At 39.6% G+C, this 25,274-nt stretch overlaps 1 long non-coding RNA gene across 6 annotated transcripts; it reads right to left on the reverse strand.

Annotated features, from left to right (window-relative positions):
- Positions 1-14,063: 14,063 nt before the first annotated feature.
- On the reverse strand, positions 14,064-25,267 carry LOC146582918 (uncharacterized). Of its 6 annotated transcripts, none has more exons than XR_014889461.1 (3): positions 20,249-25,267; positions 18,568-20,150; positions 14,064-17,448 (listed from the first exon to the last, which is right to left on the reverse strand). It is a non-coding gene; the product is annotated as an uncharacterized LOC146582918 (long non-coding RNA). The 6 variants fall into 6 exon arrangements; XR_014889446.1 differs by having other exon boundaries at positions 18,568-19,355; positions 20,020-25,267; XR_014889437.1 differs by having other exon boundaries at positions 18,568-18,699; positions 19,231-25,267.
- Positions 25,268-25,274: the final 7 nt, after the last annotated feature.

The raw sequence follows: 25,274 nt of genomic DNA on the forward strand, positions 1-25,274 counted from the left end.
CAGTAAAAACAATGTAGTCATTACAGCTCACTTGAGTGTCATTTTGGCAGGCAGTGTTATATCGCTGCTTGACTTCAGATACGTAACTGAAATCACTCCTCTGTTGTCTTGTGGCCTAGTGGCTGTTAGGCAGAGTTACAAGGCACACAAACAAACCAAAAGGATGCCAATTTACTTCCGTACACTGTTCTCCATTTTTGAGAATTTTGAAAGCAAAGTGTTTTGATTTTTGCCAAGCACACAAGGTGACAGATTATGATGGCAGAATACAGTGATCAATCATAAACAGATCGCAGAGGTTGCTCTGTTCTCTACAGATACAGATCTCACCAAAAACAAGAGCACAACCAGCAACAGCTGCAGCAGCAGCTGGATCTACAACAGCACTAAAATGATTCCTGAGTACAGGATATTGAGCTTGTGTGACAGACTTTCTCTGTGTGTGTGTGTGTGTGTGTGTGTGTCATAGGATTCTCAGATCTGATATCATGATTGTCATACACCCTTAAAGTGAGTGGCCTGTGTGTTTGTCAATTCAGTTTGATGTGTCTCTCTTATACAGACGCATACACTTTTATACACACCTTGTAAACACTGGAGTTCACTCATCCTCTATATTCATCCAGGAAAAGCTGTAAATACAGCGAAGTAAAGAGTAAAAAATAATGAGAAGACACAATCAAACCCTTAATCCCAAGTTGTTTGGCTCGAACAAATTATTTGTCTGCAATAACAGGTAATGCTAATCTGCAGAGGCCTGATGATATGTGAATAACACAAAATGACCAATTACACTAAACATGCCAGCTTTAATTTCCTGCCTCTGAGGATAGTAAATAAACATGGCATCTATGAAGGCGCAACTGGAAAGTGCTCTGCTATCCCAGCCATCCCTGAGTTATTTTCTTTGATTAGCTGCCAAGGCCCAGATACCCCTCCTGTTTCAAGTCATTTGAGGCGTTCAAAATGAAATTATAGAGCATCACTTCGAGATATTAGTGTTAAAGAGCAAGTAGCCCATGGCTACAGTAATCCCCTGTTAATCCTGACCTAATGAGACCAAGCATAAGAGAAGGGGAAACACAGGGTTAAACGGCATTAGTGGGACTTACTGGTGTGGCATAAGCTTTCTTCAACCGTGAATTACCCAACAACACTATGCTAAGAATATACTAAATTGGTAAACGTGACATAGTCTTGTAACATGAAAAAAAGAAAAGCAAAAAACACATCATCAGAAGATGAAAATATCAAGCGCTGTTATGTGTTTGATCTTAATAACATTCATAATTTAATTATTCTTTAATTTGTATCATCCTAGTTGTATTGATATGGACATATGGAGTATAAGTAAGAAACTAATAAACACAAACATAATTAAAATAGCATATTAAAGTATAAGTATTGTATTTTTGTTAGCCAGCCATGCTGAAAATTATGTTATAGTCTGCCAGAAAACAAGATCTATTACGCTATTACAACAGCATCAAAATAAGATGGTGACAAGCTCATGTCATCAGTTCAAATTTCCGTGTAACCGTCTAAAACAGTTATGGACACTTTGGAATTGCCAAACAACGTAGAGCTGCAAGTTAGTGTGGAAACTCCCGGTTCAGTTTCATTTATCATTGAGCACAGACCAAAATGCCTCTGGATGCAACAGGATAGAACTACACTCAATCAGAGCAATGAAACATGGGCAGCTTGGTTGCTTCTAATATGGTAAAGATAATGAAAGTGACTATATTAAATCCAATCATGAGCTTTGCTTAAAGCTAACCAATTCATTTTACCCAAATAACAAAAAACACCAAACAAATTGGAAATTCTACAGTCTCATAGTATTTCATATCTGAAAATCACTGGAGGAAATTAAATGCTACTACATTTCTTCTTTCCAGGACAAAATATGTTTCCCATGAAATGTAACTGAAAATGCAGGTTCTTTGCACCGGAATGTAATATGTCAGACAGTATTGCCATGTGATGTAGCACTGAACTTATTTAAAACAAGACTTGATGGTCAAAAAGTTGCAAAACCACAATAGGTAGCCAACATTATATGAAATTAAGAGAAAAATAAGCAAAATTCTTTCACAGAACTTCTTGAAATTTAATATTTATAACTGTAAACACTGTTCGAAAAAGTCTTATTGCAATTTGTTTTTCAATTAAGAGCGGTTTATACAGCACAAGGCATTTCTACTTTATACTTAAGAAAAAATCAATAAATGTACTTCGTAAACCAGAGTAAGAAAAAAAAGCATCTGATTAAATTAGACATTATTTTCCTAGTCAATTATAGAATGCTTTCTCCTTTTAGAATAGATTTTTGCTTTAGTTTAAAGCCAAACTGTGGGTGCTGTAATAACACAGGAACGAGACACACCAGCTGTGTGGCCTGCCTCATCCAAAGGTAACACAGCTCTGACTATCAAGATCAGCAGGTCACTTCCTCCTCATCCCTCTGATCTTTAATAGACACTAATCAGATGTGGGACTTGAGAATAAGCGAGTGCTTCTATATAACAAAGAGACAGAGGGAGAGATTTTAAACAACAAAAATACCCCCCCCCCCCCCCCCCCCCCCCCAAAAAAAAAAAATAATAATAATAACACCTTGACTTTTGACCTTGTCTATTACTGGATATATTGTGTGTTAACAATAGATTTCAAGTAGATTTTTTTTTCAGTCATATTTTTCCGTATGTTTTAAGCTGACAAAAAACAGACAAACATAAAGAGAGGGCTGAGTGCGAGACAGTGAGCAAAACATGAAGCTTTAAAACCTGAGATTGAGCACAGCCTCCATCTTTCAAGAATTCATAAATTAATCAAAAGGCAGTGAATATGTCCAAACAAACACATGAAAGTTAGATGATGTTCTGTGTGTGTGTGTGTGTGTGTGTGTGTGTGTGTGTGTGTGCGAGCAGGAAAGTTGTACATATAGAACATGTCTGATCCCTGACATGTAATTAAGTTTATAGTGTTACACAGTTGCATGCCCATACTCTTGCACATAGATACAGTTAGTCAGCCACATGCACATGCACAGGCACACACACACACACATTTGGAAGTAGGTCATACATAAACTCACACTAAAATAAAAGACCACACTCTTTGTCTCTTTTACATTTTCCCATACACACACAGAGGGCATGGGCTCACATCTGGGACTGTCAGATTAGAGAAGGTCCTTAATTTGTGTGACTCAGTGGAGTTTCGCTGGCTAATGAGATTGGGCTAATTGGTATCGTTACTGTAATCTCCTGAGGCACAGGACAACACGTTTAAACATATACCCACTGATCACACTTAAAACCTGCCAGTGATGCTAAAGGTCATTAGCGGCTGTGTTAATTTCCAAAGCTATGCTATGTAATGGGGAGAAGAGTGCATAAAACACTGTAGAAGTTCACCAGGGTTAAAACATTCATTTGCTAATTCCAGGATGCATGTTGCCAAAAGAAAACATGCTGTAATTACACAGGGAAAAAAAGAGAACAAGCTACAGTAACACTCTTAGACATAACCATGGATCTCACTATGCAAACCATTTTCTCGGCAAATTAAAGCATATGTTGGTGCACCGAACACTAAATGTATCAAATTTGCCTATAAACTGATGAGACCTTAGGTTTTTAACCCCCGGCTATGTTGAGCTTACATTCAAAGATATGTTTTTGCATTGTTTTTTTAATTATTAATTTAATTTTTTATCATTCCAATTAAAAGATCTACTTTTAAAATACTAGGCTGACAGTGTAGCTGCACTGTTAATTACATTTCAGCAGATTTTCCTCATATAATTCAATTGTAACCAAAGATCTTTTTTGTTGTTGTTGTTATTATTTTATACTGTAGGCCCAGGAGAATTTTACTTTTGATATAAAAATAGGCCAGTTTGCTAAAAATTACACTTAAGACCATTATAACAATTACAATATTCTTATCTACAGTAAACCCATGTTACTTCTGCTGTGATAATCAAGCCAACTCTGGCATCGCTAAAAAGATTGATTTAACCATGTCTCACGAAAAAAAAAAGCAAAATTCCTGAAATACAATAACTATTACCTCAGGCTGGAGCAAGTTACAACTGTCATTTCCAATACATAATTTAACAAATAAGCAAATACATAAATAATTCCCATGACCAAATATAATGAATTTGTAGCAAAGCCATCAGCATAAGTAGGCTATCAGTCTCACTTTTGGCTCAAGCCAAGGGAATGGCATGGGGCTGACAGAGTGAAACAAGAACAGTAGCTAATGTTAGCACTAATGTTAGCATTAGCATTAGCAATAGAGATAAATGGACCTCGTGGCAGCCAGGACTCATCTGTCCACAACTAGAGACAGGTGGGCCCTTAAGCCTGGCTTCAGGTTACTGAACCAAGCCACAATGTGCGTCACGTTCTCACAAACACACACGTTAATACTACACGCTGCAGATTTGTGAACTGCAGAAATCTTGATTCATTTACTCTGGACATATTCTGCAAATAGGTTATTTTAAAACAAGAAGTTATAATGTCCTTTTTCCACATTACTTTCAATTTTAACCAGAAAAAAAGGGTTTATTTTCACTATACAGTACAAAGAAGAGAAGCAATAATGTGCATGTGTTACAGAGCTTTTGTGATGCAAATATATGTTGGGGAAGTTTGCTTTAGCACTGTGTGGAGAAACTAAGCTCTGCCACCTGTTCGCCAGATCCAGCGGCTCTATTGAATATTCTTATAAAATCAAAAAAAGGAGGAAGACAAAATCAAAGCATTTCCTGGCTGCCTGGCACAGCTTCTGAGGACTGTCCTATTTTAAGGCTCTGACCTAAAGCAGCAACCCTCTCTTTTAACCTCAAGATGTTGCCAGTACAATAAAAGCATAAACCCATCTACCAAAGTGGCCATTTAATGATATGGTCTCTGACTCATTTGGAGAGATGACAGTGACAAGGCCTTACATTTATGGGACAGATACGTTACTCTGTCATCTAAATACACAGACCTAAGAAAACTTGTTTTTATTTTATATTAATAGATGAAAAGCATTGTAACAATATGATTAACTTACTTGCGCTCTGATCAACAAACTGTTTCCAATATTGTCATAATTAAATCATTAGCCTTTCACAGTCTTCCCATTTCCCCTGCTTCAGGAAATGTTTACCAAGGGATCTGGGGAGAGATGCCATGTTTGCCTTGCAATCAGATCTGAGCTAGAATGTGGGTTGGAGGAAGGCCCCTCTTCCTGCCTTGCTGGCTGGTGTTGGATGGATACTCTGGGTGTAAGGACCTAGCTTGGAGTTCTATTTCTAGCCCTGCCAACACCCAGGAACACCCTTCTACCACAACGATCCAACTGTTTCCCTGACTTCAAATCAGATGAGCGCTAAACTCTTCACGACACAACTCATTTAATTACTTCATTAGACAAAGTCTGCAGTCAAGCCAAGTTATTTTTACTGGATGTTTGTCCTCTGCATACAAAAATAGTTGCATAGTTATACAAAGTTCACAGTCTGATCTTACCCACATACTAGCTGGCCATTTCCTCTTAAACTACGCTGCTCTTAATGCACAACCTAGTCCTGTGATTTATACATTTTTAAATACTAAGGCTCCAATTTGTAAAGCAAATCCAGGATAATGATAATAAAACAAATAATAATAATTATTAACATTTTTATGGATAATAATAATGATAATAGCACATTTAAAACAGACATAAGATTAAGGCAATTTCTTAACTTAAAAAAATTAAAGGGTGCAAATTTCTTTCTACAATATGTACAGTTTGTAAACAGGCAGTCCCCTGTTTTATGCACTGATTTTGATCATTTCTGTTCATTTTTTTCCTTGGACTCTCTTAAGAGGTCTTAAAACAATCATTTTAAAACAAGATCATGACAAAACTTAAAGAGAGATATAGAAAAAAATTGAGATAGACAGAGAAAATTGAGAACAAGGTAAAGAAACAAGAGTATGAGAGAGAAAGGAAGGGGGAAATGAGAAAGGTAAAAATGACTCTTATTGTAAATGCCTGTGCTTGTTAGCACTGTGTCACATGAACATCCATATATCATCCCTGTCTGTCACTTGACCCTGATGTGTCACAGACCCTAGACTGTCCCCTCAAACACAAGCCCTTCTCTGGTAACCCCTGGGCCCTCTGTGGACCAGTTTCCCCTGACTGCCAGTGAGTGTTAGGCAGTACTTTACAGCCTCTGAAAAAGAGCTAAAGACCACTGGGGATTGAGATGAATTACAGCCAGGGGAGCTCCTTTAACGAAGGGCGTCCAAATTTACAGCTTTGCCAGCTTTCTTAACTTCATGGATGGAGACAAAGCAGGTCTTGGTTTTGACAGAGCCTCAGCAAGTACACAGGGAGGGGGAGAAGAGAGAACGAACACAATACAGAAAGAAAGGAAGACGAGGCTTAGCTTCTAAAAGAGAATCTAATGAATTAAAATATATGAAGCAGAATGCCTCTTGTTATTCTCTCCCCCGACAAGAAAAACGGCAGCTAAACGTCAAGTAATATTTATTGCGACCAACAGCCATTGAGAGGTTATGGACACAGAGGCCCCGACTGCACTCACTAAGTATTTTGTTAGTGAGTGCCGCAGCCAGCCGCAGCATGAAACACATTTTTCTTTTTTTCTTTTTTTTTGAGATCAGTCGGTTTAAACACTTGTTAAATCAGCCAAGTTTTAAAAAAAGCTTTCGACTGCTGTCTAAACCTGAATGAAAAGCCCTTTGTAGTTCACTCTGTTGGGTTTGTAAAAACAAATGCACACTACATCAAGCCAATCATTTATCCCCCAGACAAAGATCAAACTAATATTGACTGAAAAACACCTGAGGGATGAGACAGTGAATGCTAATGAGAAGGGCCTTCCTAGCTGTTAATCATAGAGAGACTATTTTCAGGGGGGCGGGCGGGGGGGACCAGGGACAAGAAAGCCATCTTCATAAACATATCCTCATTTTACAGTATGGTGTACAGGGTCTGGCCTCAGCCAGACTCCTATAAGAACTGTGAATTGTATATTAGCCTCTAAAGCTGGCACTTTAATCCTATTTGCATTCATATGACTATTGCTGGATCCTGGGAGCCTTTATCCCTAGATTTGCCCATTTGTATGCCCCTGTGAGTGCAGGAACTCTATGCACAATACCAGTATCAGGATGTATCTCACATCTTTCACCCTATTTCACTCATGCAGCCACTGCCATTCACTGGTTGAAGGGGGACCAGGAGAACATATTGGAGAATGGTAAAAATAACATGGAAACTTTTGGTTGGGTAATGGACTCTCATGAACACAAATGCACACACACACACACGCCTCTCATGCACGCATACAGAATGAGAAAAAAATGGTAAGAGAGAGAATTAAATACTCCTAGTGACTCCCTAGTGGAGAGAGCCACAGGCTTAGCTCCACGGCGGCTGGTTTGTGAATCTCTTCTCCTTAAACTGCTCTGTGCCTCTGTGCACACGTTGTGCTGGTGTGGGGGGTGGGAGGCACTTTCACCCATTTGCACATTAATAAACCTCCAGGAAAAAAATATTAAAAGCTGGGAGAATAGACAGTATTTACATGTGAAACTCCCGAGGACATCAGCGAGTTTGGCAAAGGCCACACCATGGGCCTCTGTGGTCCTGCAAATCCTTGGCTGCACACGGGGGCATGATAATGACATCCTGTGTCCAATTACTCCTGCTGCCAATAGTACTGGTCATGATGGAGAGGAACACACTATTAACCCTGTTAGCATTATCGACACAAACAGCATACCTCAAATCAGGACTCTATTAAGGTGATGGCAAAGGTGATAAAGGGGAAATCAAAGGATATAATAATAATAATAATAATAATAATAATAATAATAATAATAATAATAATAATAATAATAATAATAATAATAATAATAATAATAGTTTTGGTCACATTTTACATTATAGTGCTGATATTTAGTCTCTCATGTGAGAAACAGTATTTGCATTTATCAATATTAATGGAAGGCTAAAAGGGCTGCAACGGTGCACAATCTGCAAATATAATGTCCCACCTTATCAATTCATAACACAGACCAGCTAAACTGTCAGAAAAATCTGAAGTCACACATAACCGAGCCCAATACCTACTATTAAGATGGCTCAACATAACAGGACGGCTGCCAATAATTGTACATAAAGATATGGGAAAGCCACAGTCCAGCTATGAATATTTCATGAATTCCAACACAAAGAGCATGCTAAAAGGATCAAAGAGAAAAACGGGAGAAGAGTCAACGTGAACATCCAAACAATATGCAAGAATCCCGACAGTATAGGTCACATGCAAAAAGACTGGGGTCACACTGAAATTGTCCATCAGTCAGACAAGCAGAACTGATTTGGATGCTAAATAATGGTTTAGATATTCAAAAATTCCATATATATGCGAAAGGCTTCAGTGCACCCTGGATCTGGCCTATCAGAGGAGTGCTCTGCCACCACACTCCCTCATGCAGACCCATGCTATGCCTCTGAGCCTATGACTAACACACACACACACTTGCAGATATGCAGACATCCAGATACATAGTTCATGTATATACACAACACACATGCACTTAGTCTCATACCTTGAGAATGACATAAAAACTGACATAAATTATACACACCATTTATGTTTCCCCCATAAAAATAAAATCAATGTATAAAACTGAAACAGGTTTTTTGATAACATCAAACAAATTACTGAAAGTTTTGTGTCAATTCTCAGATGGAAAAAAACAAACAAATATCAACTTTAAGCTAACACCCTGCAATGAGTTTATAAATGCTGAGCAATAAAACAGAGACATGCTTTGTTTTCCCGATTCATCAAAGTCTTGTTTCCATAGGGCTGCATGATGCTTATATCCTTTTAAGATTAATATAATTCTGTCTGAAACTAAGAAAAAGCAGCAATTTTCACCACGAAATGTCCCTGTCCTTTGCATCCTATACATTTCAAAACCACATAATCAATGCAAAATTTATACAAGGCAGTGTCTTAAAATCACAACATGGTGCCACAATTATATTGTGATCTTCTGCTTATTCAAAGGGCCATCTTGTTGTGATTGTCATCTGCCACTTGCCATTGAAATGTGTTTTTCATGTTTCTCATCTCATTGAATGTCAAACATCTCTTATTGAGGGAGCCAAATCCATCTGATGATTTTTCCACCCCACTCAAATGGAAATGGTGCATGTGACAAAACAGTCATATTAACATAATAAAGGAATTCGCCTTACAAAAACCTCAACATCTGCCGGGTTGGAGAGAGTAATGGATAACATTTCTTTGAATCCAATTGATGGATCTGATGGCGCTTAGACAGTCATTCACATCATGATGTCTCAGGAGAGGCCAATAATAGGAACAACATGGGATTAATCTCAACACTCTTGACTCAGACGAGACAAAATATGCATGGGCCCGCAGATCTAAAAAGATGCTGTTATAAACAAATTTGTTTGAGAGTTTTCTCTTTTTTCTTTCTTTTTACACAGAGGCTTGGAGCGCATGATGCTTTGCAAAGGTATCAATAAGGCCCAAAGAAACAAATGATATAATGGGACAAAGTACCTGTGTTATGGAAATGAATTATATTTTTAAGATGAGGACACACCGTGACCCTGATGAGCAAAAGCTTTGTTCATTTTAAACTCAAATGTTCCTAAGGAAATAATCCGATACCACCCCTCACACTGCTCCTGCAACTAGCATCAACTAAGATTATAAAACTCAGTAATTTAACTTTCAAAGAAGTTCTGAATTTCTTTATACACTGTGTGTTCCTGTTAATGTGTCTATGATCAGTGCTTGCTGACTGCATGCCAGTTGTCAGGTGATTTATTTGAGTTTTTGGCAAGTAAAAGAATATATGAGTTGTATTTAAACTGGAATTAATTTCCCAAAATGCGATTTATATAATAATATAAAAGGTCCCTCGTGTTAGTTTTATATCCAAATTTAATGCAAAATTCCAAAAAGTTTGATAACAAAATAATACAAAAGCGCTCTGAAAGCACAGAGACCATCCTACTCAGTATACTTCACATTTTAAAGAAAAGGATTAGGGCGTTTGGACAAACACAGTATGTAATATGTTCTTCCTTTGATCTTGCTTTATCTCTGCACTAATTCCCATTCAAGTTTCATGAGAATAAAAAAAATACATTCTTGAGATATGCAACGTTATTGCAGGTTTTAAATGAACTCTGCCCGCATCTAATGAATTCAGCGCCAGGCGGTGGAGTTGTGGTTACAGCGCAGCCAAAGAGGACCAAATCACAGGACTGTAGGGAGTGAGAGCCAAAGTTCTCTACTTACTGCCAACTAAGATCATATTAATTATCACCAGCTGAATTTTTAATGGACTGCAGCTTTTGACCACTGTCACTTGTCTCTTTAAAACATAGATTTCTGCCATTTATCTTATTCATGTTTAAATCTGGTGACATTTCGCCTTGATGCTGTGTATTCAGAACGCCCTGACGACTTATGACAGACGGAGGAAATCAAAGTGAATAAAAGACATATTTGAAACCTGGGGATGATCTGGCCATCCGGAATGCTTACAATGACCTGAATCTGATGGACAGATAATTTCTTGTGAGCTGACCTCCAAGACAATGGTTTAATAATAAATACACTGTGTCTGAATTAAAAAGACACTGTTCTACATTTTTAATGCAAATGTATTTCTGCATGCAATTAAAAATGAATGATCACAGAGTTCATGTCTGTGGACCTGGGGCTCTTGCTCAGCTGTTTGACCATGGGGACAAGAGGGTGAGATTTCAGTAAGGACAAACTTGAAAGAAGAGAAGCCAAGAAGAGGGGAGCTTCAGGGAGAGATGGGATGCATGAGTACTGTCTAGAAAGGTTGGTATCTCTACTTTAAAGACTATCTAACCTGTACAAGTAACCATGGGAGTTTCTGGCTGGTGATTAACATGTTGGCTGGAGGTTTAAATCACTCCAGGACATAGATGGCCCACTGTTTGACTGTGTGATATACTACTTAGTGGAGCTTCTCTGATGGGAAGAACATTACTGATGAGAACTGAAAATGAGATTGCAGAGAGCAGGGGCAGGAATTAGGTCTGACCTGAATGGGTCTGGGGGTAACATGGAGGCTATCACATTAACCTGACGGGGGCTCCTTTAATAGGGTCCAGGGCTTAAACTGATATATCAATTTCCTTCCATGTGGACGACTTCAAAGGCCAGAGCTCATTCTCGCCACTTGTGCTGGCCCCCATCAATCTCTGGCTGCTGTGGGCATCATCACCTCCAAGCCTGAGACAGGCTAGGATAAAGATCAGCAGGCACCAGTCAATCTGCAGCTTTGTCCTGACTATCCAGTTGTGGTCAGAGAGAAGATAGCACCGTCAGAGTTCCAGTTATCTCATTTTTTCAGTGACTGTACACTAGCTGGTACTATTTATCAAAGTGGCAAAATCCGAAGCAACACAGTAAATTGGTTTCAACATGCAGGTCAATCAAACGCAGCACTATTCAGCTTCAGTATCACAAAATGATTGTAATTATAATCACAGCTGACAAACATTTCTCCATCTGTGTGTGCTAACGTCATAATAATTACCCTTGTCATGCTAAATGTGTAATTTGGCAACACAAATCACGGCTTTTACCTCTGCTGACAGCTAAAATGATAAAGATTCAGTAAAAGCATGGCAGAGCACCTTCCAGTTCACTTCCACTATTTGTATAGAAAGACTCCCCCATCCGACAACAGAGACATAAGAAACTCCTTTCTTTTCACTAAACTCTCTGTTCTCAGAAATCATATCAAAAAGCTTCTCTCGCAGTGCAGGCCCTCCAGGGTTCTGATGTCACTTCCACTGTAACACTCCGCTGATGACTGACATATGCTTCACATGAGTGTGAAGAGAAAAAAAAAAGGAAAACAAAAAAATCCTACACGTTACACACACACCCTTTTTGTTTTAGACGACATTTCCGACTTTACGCTAACTTGTTTTGTCAAAACAATTCCCGAAGAAATTAAACGACACATTACTCAAGTCAAACCTGAAACCTAGATCTGCCACAACAAACCTAATCCACTTTGAGCAGCCTCTGTGTTGTGGTGTCCTCGGAGTGTGTGTGTTTCTCTTGAAACATGACTTAGGTTTCAGGAAGTTTTAGGCCTGGAGTCAGTCATCAAGGTTTGCGGTGGTGGTGGTGGTTGGGGGGGCACAAAAACATGGCCTCTGACGGCACTGATAATGATCATGAGCAAGTCCCTTTGAAGAACTTTCACTGAGTGTGAACGAGATGTAAAATTTGTGAATGAATTACCAAAAACAGGGGGCATGTGAGTGGAAGGAGCAAAATATACATTAAATGTTTTCTTTTATACTCAAAATTAAAATAATACACCCCCACCTGCCCCAAAAATAATACTAATAATCTCACACATATAAAATATTTTCAAGTGTAAAAACACACTCTAAAGGAGAGTCCTACAGAATTCGATGGATTGAAAGAGCTGGAAAAATTCCATATTTGTTATAGAGTTCCTTTGAGCTTTCACCTTGTGATCAGAGCATCATTTAAACAAAGAACAAAAGATGGCAAATATTTGGGGAAGGAAAGAAAAAGTGGTCTGTGTAGCGAGTTGCAACAGTGAAACTGAGCGGGGCGGTGCGCGGAAAGGGCCCGCTGGTGTGGGCTACAGTTTGCAGTGCATAGCAGCCGAGATCTATGAATACAGATCAGGGGAGATGTGAGGGAATTTTACAGCAGGTATTGTCTGTCACTCACCCCGTCTGTCTATGTGATCACTGCCTCCTCGGCGGCTGTTTCATCTTCAGCTCTCTCACACTCACTCATTCTCACACACACACACACACACACACTCCTCCCAGTGCTACCAAAGAAGACCTGGTGCTGTGGTGTGCCCTTGCCAAAAAGTGACAGGTGTTCCAATAGGAAAACCAAAAATCAAAGGCCCATGATTCCTATTATACGTTGTGATACCCTGCTTATGTCTGGGTTTGTATAAGTTACTGACATCTGGATTTGACTGAGAATATATAACCTACACGAGGCAGAGCCTGAAAAGAAAAATTAGCCGTGACGTGAAATTTCAGATATGTCACAAATCTAAATGTGATCTGTTTTTTGCATGCATAACATATTAAAGTGTTATTTATCCAAACTCTTTTTCATTCTTTTTTTTCTGTTTTCTTACAATGGGGAGAAAAAGCTGCCAGTCGCGTGCCTCCATGGCCCGGAGCCCTTTAACACACACTGTGAATTATGCCTGCAGTGAACATAAACACAGATTTTACAGCAAAACAGTGTTGTATATACACACACAGACTTGAAACACCCGCTCCTTCTCTCATTTAACAGCATTACTGCTGAGATGAACCTTGCTCTATCTCGCCAACACATCATTCGCTGCCTCCCTGAAAACAAACATGTTGATAAGACGGATGAACAACGTTAAAAGTGAAACACTGAACAACAAAAAAGGCAGATTTCTCACAAGCGGTGCCACAACACACAGTCAGCTTGAACAAGTGTTTGTTTTTGCATGGGAGCGTCAGTGTTGATTTCAAGCCCGAGGAGAGCAAAAACACACATAAAGCTGCCCAACTGTTCAATCACGGTGCTCTGCAAATGGGAATGGGCCTGCAGTCTCAATTAGCTAAGTGTAGCAGGCAGCTGTTGTGTGGCCGATGGAGTGCATCGTTAATTCTGTAAATATACCTTCCCTCATCTGTCTGAGAATCACCCACTCAGGCCACATTTAGGCCAGATGAGCAACAGCTTCGCCAGTGTCTGGTAAAGTTGGCAAAAAATGCGAATGACTCAACAGAGCATGGAGAAAATTTCAATGTTTCTTTTGAGGGATCTCATTTTTCTTTTGAATAGACACAGTACAAAGTTGCCAACTTCACTACAAGGTTTCAAATGTAAAGGAAAATGAAGCAGCATTTAAAAAATAGAAGTAATTGTTGTCTGTTCATGTTCCAGTTGTAGCACCTTTTATTCAAACTGAACAACAATGTGAAAAATAAATGCTGTGCTCTTTCAGGAGCAGTGCACCATTGAAACTGATGGTTTAGCACTTGTATTGTTCCTTAAAGTTGGAGCAGAGTGGCAACAACATTCTGCCTCTTCTTTTATGGGCTATCAATAATCTTTTTCTGACACATTATTTGCTGGGTTGGAAGAAAATAGGGAGCAGCACGGTCAGTGGTTCACCACAAAGACTTCTGGGATCTGGCAAGAGCAGCGTGCGTGGGCGATGCATCCACCCTGGGACCCTGCCAGGATGTCTTTTTGACCAGGCTGCTGGAGCACTAAGGACCAGTGACAGAACTGGACGCAGCCTTTGGGGAAAACAGACAGAAGCAATTAGATGACATGACAGTTATGAAGATGATTCTTTGGCAGGTTAAGCTCAGTTTAGAGTTATTCAAAACTGTATTTTCTGGCAGAAAACTAGTGATTTAGCAGCTTGCTTTTACATTAACATCTAAGAAATTTTTGCATGATCTCATGATTCATTTTATTATGTATATGTGTGTATATATACACCTCATGACCTAACAGTTGTTCAACCTCCACCAGTATGCTCTTTTCCATTTCTTCTCATTGCTGCTATTTTTCCCTTGATGACAATATTGCTGGTGTAAAGAATTTTACACCCCCCACCAACCCCAGCACCGCTAAGGCTTTTGGGGAAATTAAATAACCTGAGGATTGAGCTACTTTAGGAAGCTCAATTAACATATTTGCCTCTAGAGGAAAATATTGCCTCAAGTTGAATGGACGGTAATTTTACGCATGGATTTTTCCATCTTAATTCTCACAGCTTTGAATAATCCGGAGAATTTGTTTTACAGAACAAGGGGTTTTAACGTTCTGCACTGAAGATGGGGTGGGTACGTTTTTTGAGAGCTGTGTGTCAAAACAAATAACACTGCATCTCAAAGGGTCATACATTCAGTTGTGTTAATTGAACATGATTCAGTGATTCAACCCAGCATTAGTACATTATAGTAAAGATGCAGCTTCCCCAGAGCGAGATGCAATTTCTCAAAAATACAGCTTGTGCTGCCCGATTGTTGTATACTGGCAGAAACCATTGTTGGCCACTATGATTTTAGACAATCTTCAAGCCTGGTTGTAATCCTGTAATCCTGCATCCCTGCACAAAAAATAATAATCCACAATATCTATATCAGTTAAGCGCACAATATGTTACATTCCAAAACTATTCATCCAAGTTTCAGAGCTTGAGCTTTTAATTATTTGTGTCTATTTCTAAATCCTCATTCACACATAACATAAGGGTCAAATTCCAATTCCAATCTTGGTTCACCTTCCACGCGTTATGTTTAAATCCCACTGTGCACAAAGATCAAACACTTAAAAAGTTGGGATAACCTTTATTACTTCTCATTAGTGGGTAACCTGATGCACGCTGACAAGCTTAACAGTTGCTGCGGTCAGCTGCTGATGCCTCCAAATGGCCTGGCCCTTTGAGAAATTGGCTGACCAGACAGTGAAGTAGTCCCTAAGTCTAGCCTAGTGTGGCTTAGCATGAACTCCATTTGCGCTGTCGCCTCTAGGCCCAAACAAAAAGGGAGTTTTAAAAATGGGCTTTAAGTCTCCAATGGCTCGGCTGACATCCACTACTACAGATCATTAAGGCTCCACAGCTTCTCCCTCTCCAGCCTCAAACACACCAGTGGAGTCATTAAATGCAATGTGTAATTAAAGTTGGAATAAACAAAGGCTTTTCTGCAGGTCTTTTATTTCTCCTTCAACCATGTGTACATCTCTCTCATTTTCACACATGCGTCCTGATTATCTCCTTCTTTTCATTCCTGTTTTTTCCCCTCTTTCTGTGTCTCAGAGTTGACATATAAGAGAGGAAATTCTCATTGGCTCCCATGGTGGTGGTAGGCATGGACGAAGGCCCTCAGCCTAATTAGAAAACTAAATACTCTGAGTAATGCCTAACCCCTGGGAATACAACTGCCATATCTCTTACACATGTGATGTGGAAGGACCCGAAATGCCACTGGGGTGTCTCGCTGAAATATCCTGTGCTGTTCCCCTTTGCACAGCTGTCCACACAGACTCATGCACTTAAGACAGGCTTGCTTTCATAGTTAAAATAGAAATTTGTGTCCTAAGTGCCGCAACACAGCTAATGTTAAATATTTAATTCCCGCGGGTGCTAATTATGGTTGAGTACTGGCAACATGGATTCCCTTTTTTCACTCCACATAACAACTGTAAAAGCAATTTAAGCATTTTTCAATTAATTAAACACATAGTCTTCCAGTAACCTCTTGTCATTTTGCCCTCCAGGACCATAGCTAATTTGTGTAGAATAGAAACTGGAAAGGGGAACGAGTGGGGGTGGGAGGAATTTTCATCTTTGCAAAATGCTCCTACAAAGGAATTAAAAGGGAAAACACACAATTTTCATGAGAGTTTAAGAAGATCACACTCTATTCTTCTCTTTCAAAAAGCCCGTAGTATTGTAAGTGTAGTTTCGAATGTTATGAACCTATATCAGATGATTGTAACCACAAGCACTAGCCCCCATTATGTTATCAAAGCAGTGGAAGATAGTCTGGCCATGAAGCTAATCCCTGATGTATTTTTAGTCACAACTGACTGATGAAGTGAAATTACTACATCAGTGATAAAACGGGACTCTCTCAAAAGCTTATACAAGCAGCAACTGAGAGAGCTCTTTAAGCTTCTGCGAATCTAAATGAGCCTTTACAGCAGTGGTGAAGAATATGACAATATGGTAAAGATGACTAGTGGTGAAATTAAGATAACAATACATTATGTATCGATAATATGCTGAAAGGATCATTTCTACTATGAAGTTCAGTTTCATTGTGCCAGTGGGCCAGCTTAGAATATATAGCAATCTGATTTCATTTATTCATAAAACCTAAAAATAAATAAATAAATAAATAAAAAAGGAGAAAATCTATCAGCATTTTTGTGATACAAAAAGTGTCTTTTTTTAAGTTCACAATGATTCCAAATAGAATTACACTTATTGTACAAAGTATGATATTCCTCTTTGTGTATATGCCATTTCGGTGCATATGCACATGTATATGAGAGCCATTAGGAGGGGCAGTGACACACCCAGCCTCTTATAAAGGCCCCTGTCACTGAAAGAGATCAGAAGCAGGCTGTGAAATCCAGCTAATAGTCATTATGGGATGCTGGTCCCTGCACACTCTGTACCTGCTTGCCAAGGCGGCTCCATCACACTTCATATTTGCATTGTGTCATCTTATCAGCATTCACCCAGACACAGGACAGATCTCATTGCAGAATGACAGCTGCATTACTAATATCAATAAATAAGACTGTGGGGAAAAAGTAGAATTAGATGTCTGTCACTCCAAACAATAAAATAAAAAATAACTAAAATAAACCACACACACACACAAATCCTACAACAGCACAAAAATTGAGATACAACCATGCAACACTAAAAATAGCTGTAAAAATAATATTTTCCCCTGATGTAAAATTTATGTCCAAAATCTTTGTAGAGGACCTCAGCATGTGGTGCCCACCCCCCTGTTCCAAGCAGCGAGGAAGAGTGAACTCTTAAGAACCCTGTGTGCTCAGTCACTTCTGGGCCCATGCAGTCAATAAGGCTATTTCTGATCTCCGGATGGCTAGGGTTTCAAAGCCTGTTTAAATGGGCTCCCACAAAGCCGGAAGCACCAACCTCAGTCTTCTCCCTTCCTGTCTTTCTCCCTCTCTTTTTCCCCCTCTCTCCCCCCCCCCCCCCTCTTTTTCTAAATACTGAGAGGGAGCTCAGCTTGCCTTTCCCCTTGCTAAAGAGAAAGGGGAAAGAGGAGCAGGCGGGGGGTGGTGGGGGTCCTCCCCTTCCACATGCACGGTGGTGAGGAAAGACAGGGAAGCGCAGGGTCAGGGCTCCTAGTGCTAAGCTGTGAAAGGCAAACGTTTGGCAGAGTAATTACACGCCGCACTGCTCTGGGAGTGATTAGTGATAGTTGTCTGTTCAAAGTGTTTGGAGCTCACAGCCTTTATGGGCTACGCTTGCCTTCCCTTTGCTTAATGTTTAGATTGCATTTGCATCAGGAAGAGAGTTGCATGTGTCAACATAAACAGTGTGCCTATGAAGCTCACCAAGTGTGCACTTGCTTATCTTGCTTATTATATTATTATCCAGGAAAGACTGTTACATTATTGTGGCGTACAGCTCACAGTTTATCTGTGTTGCCTGAGTTATCCAGGACTGAATTATAATTTGCCATTCATAGGCCAAAAGGCTTGTGTTTTGAGCTTTTATTTATTCATTTATTTTTATTTTTTTAAACAAATAAACAAAAAATTCTGGTTGGAACCTTCTGTTAAATGTCTCAACTTGGTGCAACAAAATCCTCTGTTTTCACCAGTCAGATGATACTGAACTGCACTGCAATCAGCATGCTCAGGTGGTATAGCCCAACCTGCCGGCCTTTGATGTCCTTGCTGTGTTTATGTTCGCTAGCCATTCTGCTCCAGCACAGTTTGCAGATGTGACTGCAAGCGGTAAGGTGAGCTGCAACACTCCAGAGTAGCGTCCACTTGTAAAGCATACCCTGACAGAGGGTGTGGCAAGAGAAGAACAAATAACAGGATCAGAAGTGGAATTAGCAGTTTAATAATATTAACATCAGACATGTTTCAGTAATCATTCCAGAAAACTGAACTCATTTTTTGTCAAATGAAAGAACTGTCAGATTTAACTTATCAGTGACAGCATTGCACCCTTTCTTCAATTGCTATCATTTACTTTATTTTTAAAGTAGAAAAAAAAAGCTCTGGCTCCTGGACAGGAAATCTTTCTTTCATTTTATCCCACTGAAAATGTAACGTATACTTAGAAAGGTTTTTAATCCTACTTATATTTTTTGAGGCCTTTAAAATACCTGAACAAATCAGAATCATATTTATCAAAGGGATGATAGGTATCCTTTTTCAACACCTTCTGAACTTAATCCCAACACAGGGGCCAGCTAACAGAGGCTTGATACCTGGGTGGCAAAGAAGAGTAGAAACAAACACAGCCGTGGAAAGAAAAGGAAATACCTAAGGGACTTTCTGGGATTGGTGAAGAGGTAAGACAGTACCTGTAGTGCAATCCCTTCCAAATCTGCACCAGGTGTCAGGCATTAAGGAGAGCATCTCCGCTTTGGATTTCCACGTCTGGCTCAATAACCCAGGGCAGTGTGTCAGATGTCGGACAAAATGGTTACTTTCCAAGAAGAAGAAGAGGTAGAAGAAAAGAGAGAACTGAGGCACAGTGTGTTACAGAGGACGATTCTGCTGACAAATATAGATTTGCATCTTATCTAACTTTTTTTCTTAAGTATATTATATACCTATATGTGGCAGTAATTTCAGGACTTTGCAATGATTCTCGTCAGTGTCTGACATTTAAATATTCAATTACGCATGAAATTTCTCTCATATCACTAAAAATGCAACGAGACAATAAAATTTGGCCAGCAGAACTGAACACTGCATTTTAATGAGTTAAGATAGATTAAGGATTATAATACACTGTTATCCCACTGAGACTTTCGGTTAACTACAAAGACAACCATGCACTGCCTATTCCCTTTGTGAAAATACAAAGAAAGATAGCTTGACATTAATATTACATTCTTAATAATGAAGACAAGTTCTAAATTGAATACCTAGCAACTTCTCAATTTAAAGCAAGTAAGCATTTTGCAAGTGAAATTGTCCTGAAACAAAACAGTGACAGCAGACTTCTTAAGTACCAAGAGAGCGAGAGCAACATAGAGCCATGTTGGCATTGTTGTTTCCGCAGATTATACATGACACACCGAATAAAAGGGACTGATTGTAAGATGTTTAAATGTATCAGAGGCATGGGAGAGGAAACTTAATACCTCAGCATTGGGAGATGGAGAATGCGACCGGGCACGTGCGGAATGCAGAGTGGCAGGAGGAAAGCAGCAATCTAAATTTCTAATGCTGAGGATGTTTCCCATTCCGTGTTTATGAAACATGGCTACCGGGACTACAAAGGTAAGAGGATACAGCATCAAAGCCTGCCCTGACAAAAACAAAAAAGCAACAATGCTGCAGTGGAATGCATGACAGAACATAATACTCCACCTCCTCCTTCTCCTCTCCCCTAAGCAGTCTCATTTGATTACAGTGTAGCAGGCCCCAAATCAACCTCTTAGTCCCAGTTCTCACTCCCCGCTGGTGCTGTGAGTAGGAGGTAGAACACAACTTGCCAAAGTGGCTGGGAAGGAGATGAGGAGAGGTGATGTCGTGGAGGAGAATCTCTCATTCTGAGAACAAAAGAACACGGCAACGGGTAAGCCAAGGTGTCCGCGGCAGGGGTGGAAAGTGGCTGTCATCTCGAGTGTGGTGACTGAGGCAGAGACTGCATGTCTGATGACGACGAGGCAATGTATCGTTTACAGGCTCCCTCAGCAGAAGCCCCTTGCATGTCCGTCTCCAGCCACAGAGTTTGCCCTCTACTTAAAGCAACAAGAGTCTGGCTCAGCATTACAAGCCTATTAAAAGATACTTTTAATTATGCCCTGCTCTCCCGGGATCACTTCTTCCATGAACTCTGTGTTTCTTTGGCATGTGCACTTAGGAATGGCATAACCAGAAGCACGTGTTGTTTTCTCCCTCCAATTAAAGGGCATGTTGACAGATTAAGGCTGCTTCTGGTTTGTGCTCCACTAACGCGTTTAGGGAAGATGATGAACGTGGAGGGGGGAGGATGGGGGCTTGAAGAGAGAGAAAGAGAAAGACAGATAGAGAGAGAGGAACTGATATAAGAGAAAAGGAGAGAAAGAACATGCACATGAACCCTGAGGGATTAATGTGTTTACATTACCTGGGCTGTGATCTATCACCAACCTCGTCAACTTCTATTATGCATCACATACATAAGCAAGCAACAGACCTGGGAGCCCCTGCAACTCACTCATACTATTTCAATTGGATTAAGTCAGTGCAAATATCTAGGGCACAGCTCCCACACTGTGGTTTTAGCATTCTAGTTGTCATTTGATTTGTATGTTGTATCAGTTTACCTTTGTAAAGGTGACACAGAAATGCCTCCTACATGTCTCCAGAGCTTTTAAGTAACATGAGTCTTGGATTATTGCCATATGGCACCTATAGTACCTTCACCATAAACATGCTATTTAGCCATAGATCTGATAAGAAGCGAGTCAAGTATGGACACTCTCAGATCATGAATCAAAATACACAGGAAAAGTTGAATGTTGAGTGTGTTGATTCACCATCTGAATGAGGTGTATTTAGTCCCAGCTGTGCATGCAGGTCTGCAAAATATTCAGTTGGAGAGGTTCAGCATCACTGCAGTGAAGTCTGCAACAGGGCTCATATTCACACTCAGGCTTCATTATATCCAATCAATATTCATTTACTCACTGAGCCTATTGACTCATTTCTGAAGTAATACTTCAGGTCATTCGTCTTGTCATGGAACAGGGGGAATTATCTCTTATACCAACCCCCATTTGGAGAACGAAGTATGGGTTGAGTCTGGATACACCCTATGGATACAACTGTAAATAAATATTTTTGATAAAACACAGAAAAATCAATGGGTGCTTCCTGTGATCCATCTCAAGCGAATCAATCATCATCTGCGCAGCTGGCAGTGTATTGCAGGAGGATGGCGTGGCAGTGAGAGAGGGGTGTAATCTTCGTCTGATATCTCTCATTTTGGAATCGCTTCCCATAATAGGGTCATCATTTCATCACTTAGCCAATCCAGAGGCCTGCCATTCAGCCTTGCGGGGATCGTGGGGAGTAGGGAGAAGTGGGGGGAGCTGATATACCCCATCAGGAGGAAACCGAAGACACACACACACTCTCACTCCATACATCTTCATTCAGGTCAATAAAAGAAAAAGAGATCACAAGAACAGAAAGGAGATCAAAAAATAGATTCTCTCCCCTGAAAGCCATATTATTGTGCTTCATGTAAATTGTATGATTATTAAAGTCAAATCAACCCATCGAATCATGGGCATCAGTTTGTGTGAGGAAAAGTGGTGATACTAAGTAAAACATTAAGGGATTCTATCTCGAATAAAAAACCCGGGAATAGCAGCAATGCAGCATATTTAAAGACTATAAGAGAGTTAAAAAACTGATAAATTATTACAGTCAGTTCTGTGTTTATACACAGAACTGACTTTTTGAGTATATATCCACCTGTGTTTTTTAATTATCGTTTCAAAATGTGAAAAAGGTTATTTAACTTAAGGTGTATTTGCAAGTGTGCTTGTGTGTTTGAAGGTTAGGGTGCATTTCACTGACTGCTTGGTGACTTCATCAACATGGATCTGGATTCAAAAACAAAAACAAAGAGTCAATTATTATTTTTTTAATTCATTTAGGAAAAATAACACCAAGAACAGCAACTTTTTAAGAGTGAATTGGGCATTAAAAAAAGCAATAACAATTTTAGTCATGTTTATCACTTATATAACACTTTAAGAAATATGGAAATTTACAGCTCTATAATGCAAAACTAATAATAGCCAATCAAATGCTAGTTGTTTAGTCGAGAGCTAGTGCACATATGTTTAATCATTTAACAACCCTCCCTTTTGAAAAAAAAAAAAGAAAAAAAAAAAAAGCAAGGTCAAAAATAAATTACATCCATTATTTGCAGCAGATCTCCCCACAGCATTTGGAGCGAAAACTGTTTTGAATTTCAATTGGCTTCCAAGTGGCAAAAGCCCTCAGCTAATACATCAAAGAAAAATTGGTGTCAACTAATCGGTTTAGGACACAGATTTAGAATGGTTAAAAATCCCATGAATACTTCAAGCATTTTTCTGTATACCACTAAAGGCTTGGGAGCAGTACAGCTGACCTTGTGCGCTCCAGAAACCTGTCTGCCACTCGACATTAACTGACTGTTTAACGCACCCAGCCACGCAATTAGTCCGCCACAACGCATAATGTTGTGTAATAATAGCTTCTATATCCAATTTAGATTACGCTTGCTCCCTCAGGCATTTTAAGTGGCATGCATCATCTTTCATTCAATTCTTCTTTGCCACTTAAAAACGTTTCCATGCGTCAAAACGGAGGCAGTTCACTCAGGGGGGAAAGAGGAAGAAGAAGTGATAGCGAATAGGAAGAGACACAGTCAGATAATATCAGAATAATTAAAATATAAATGAAGATTAAACCCAGAATATTGCGAACATTTGCGTAGTTCAAATACCTTTTCGCATTAAAAAACACACACAAATGAACAAAACTGTACTCACCTATACCTCCTCCTTTATCGGAGCAGTGCTGAGAGGCGGTAGCAGTTGCCATAACCCTACTCCTATTATAGGCTCCGTGATCTCAAATTATGGGTCCTCCTCCTACTTCAGAGAGCAACTCTGAACCAGAACGCATTAAGGAGGACACATGACACAGACCCTTCATCCTAGGCCCTCAAAACTTTTTCCCCCCTATATATTATGAAATAAATAGATAAGTAAATATTTCGGGATGAAACAACCCACAAGGCACAATATTCCAGTTATGTGAATTTTATAGCTCGTGGCACACAATCACTCCACTATTAAATACATTTACGTCTCTAATAAGGAGGCTGTTTAACACTGCTGCTTTATTTTAACTTTAACGTAAATTAAAAAACGAATACATATATATATGTATATTAGTACCATCTGTTATTATGAGAAAAGTTTCAATAATTACTTGAGTGTCTAATCACTACAGGGCGCTGTGAAACTAGGGCTCATGGTATCACTGTCATCTGATTAGGCTATACTGTAGGATCGCTTTGTGCATCCATCTTTCTCTTTTTCCCCTCTTTCTCTCCCTCGTAAGTCTGAGTCTTCTCCCACTGTACCACCGTCATCATTCTTTGCTCTCTAGAGGTTTTCGGAACGTAAGAAACACGTGACAATATGTGCACACACACTCTTTAGCAGCGCCTACAGCGATCCCTTTCGGCTTATCTGAGACTTGAACTGGAAAGTCACCAGAATGAGAATGGGCTTTTAGATGTTTGAAACATACTAAACAAAATAATAAAATTCAGCTCATATTTTGAATCCAAGTTAGTATTCCATACTTGTGAAAGAACGACATTTATGTCCCAATAATAATTATAATAATAATAATGACCGTTATTTATTATGTTTAATAATGATGCCTGGACTTATCTTTATTAAATGTATTTAAATATATTTAGCTAATTAACGATAAAAGCGGTACATTTAACACCGTTTATCTGTTTTCAGGAACAGAAATGCATCTACAGGGATCAAATGAGTTTGTCCGGTGAGATTCGGTGCACTTGGCACTGTTCTGCCCTGGTTTGAAGGTTCATGAGTTTCTGGCAGTGTAGCTTATCCGACTGGTTCATTTCAGGATAATTTGCAAAAAAATACAATAAAATAAGCAAATAGCCGTGATCACGGAGTGGACGACCATGCGTTCACAATTAAAACATAAAACCGTCGACATGATAAAAAATAATAATAATTCTCACCTACAAAACTATTCTCACACAGTTGTCGCTCGAGGACAATTTGCGCCATCTTACTTTTACTTTTGTCACAGGCTATACTGTCTTACCAATGCAACAATCGTCGTGCGTTAGAAAGTCGACTTGCACAACTGTAGTAATCCATTTGAAACCCCAACTGCCGATTTTAATGCAAGGCGCACGGAGATCGCGTGGCGTCAGTCTGTTGATTTAACGCAAATATGTGAAATGAGGACGTTTTTAAGCACAAAGAAAGAATAACAAAAAAGAGAGCACTGCGGTGGACCGTCTTTTTTAATTCCTGCCGGTATCTTGCGAGCCCATATCCTGGCATACAACAGCCGACTTGTTATTGATCAAGTGTGAAAGTGACGGCTTCCTATTTGGAAGAAAAAGAAGAAAGTTGGGAGTTGACAGACTCGCATGGTGTCGCCATCCAAAGGGGGGGCTGCAAGGCGCACTTACAGCAACAAGCCTTGTTAAAGAAGAAAAAATAGAGAAATAGAGAATGAGAAGGGTTGTTAGTTAACGCAACGGAAAGGAGGGGGTGTTAGAGAGAAGAGAGAGAGGGAGAGAGAGAGAGAGAGAGAGAGACCATGGGTTTGGGCAGAGTTGTGG

Source organism: Mchenga conophoros, linkage group LG1 (assembly GCF_057382185.1).
Source record: "Mchenga conophoros isolate Kocher_MC1m ecotype Shallow Benthic linkage group LG1, M_conophoros_male_GT1.1, whole genome shotgun sequence".
NCBI lineage: Eukaryota > Metazoa > Chordata > Actinopteri > Cichliformes > Cichlidae > Mchenga > Mchenga conophoros.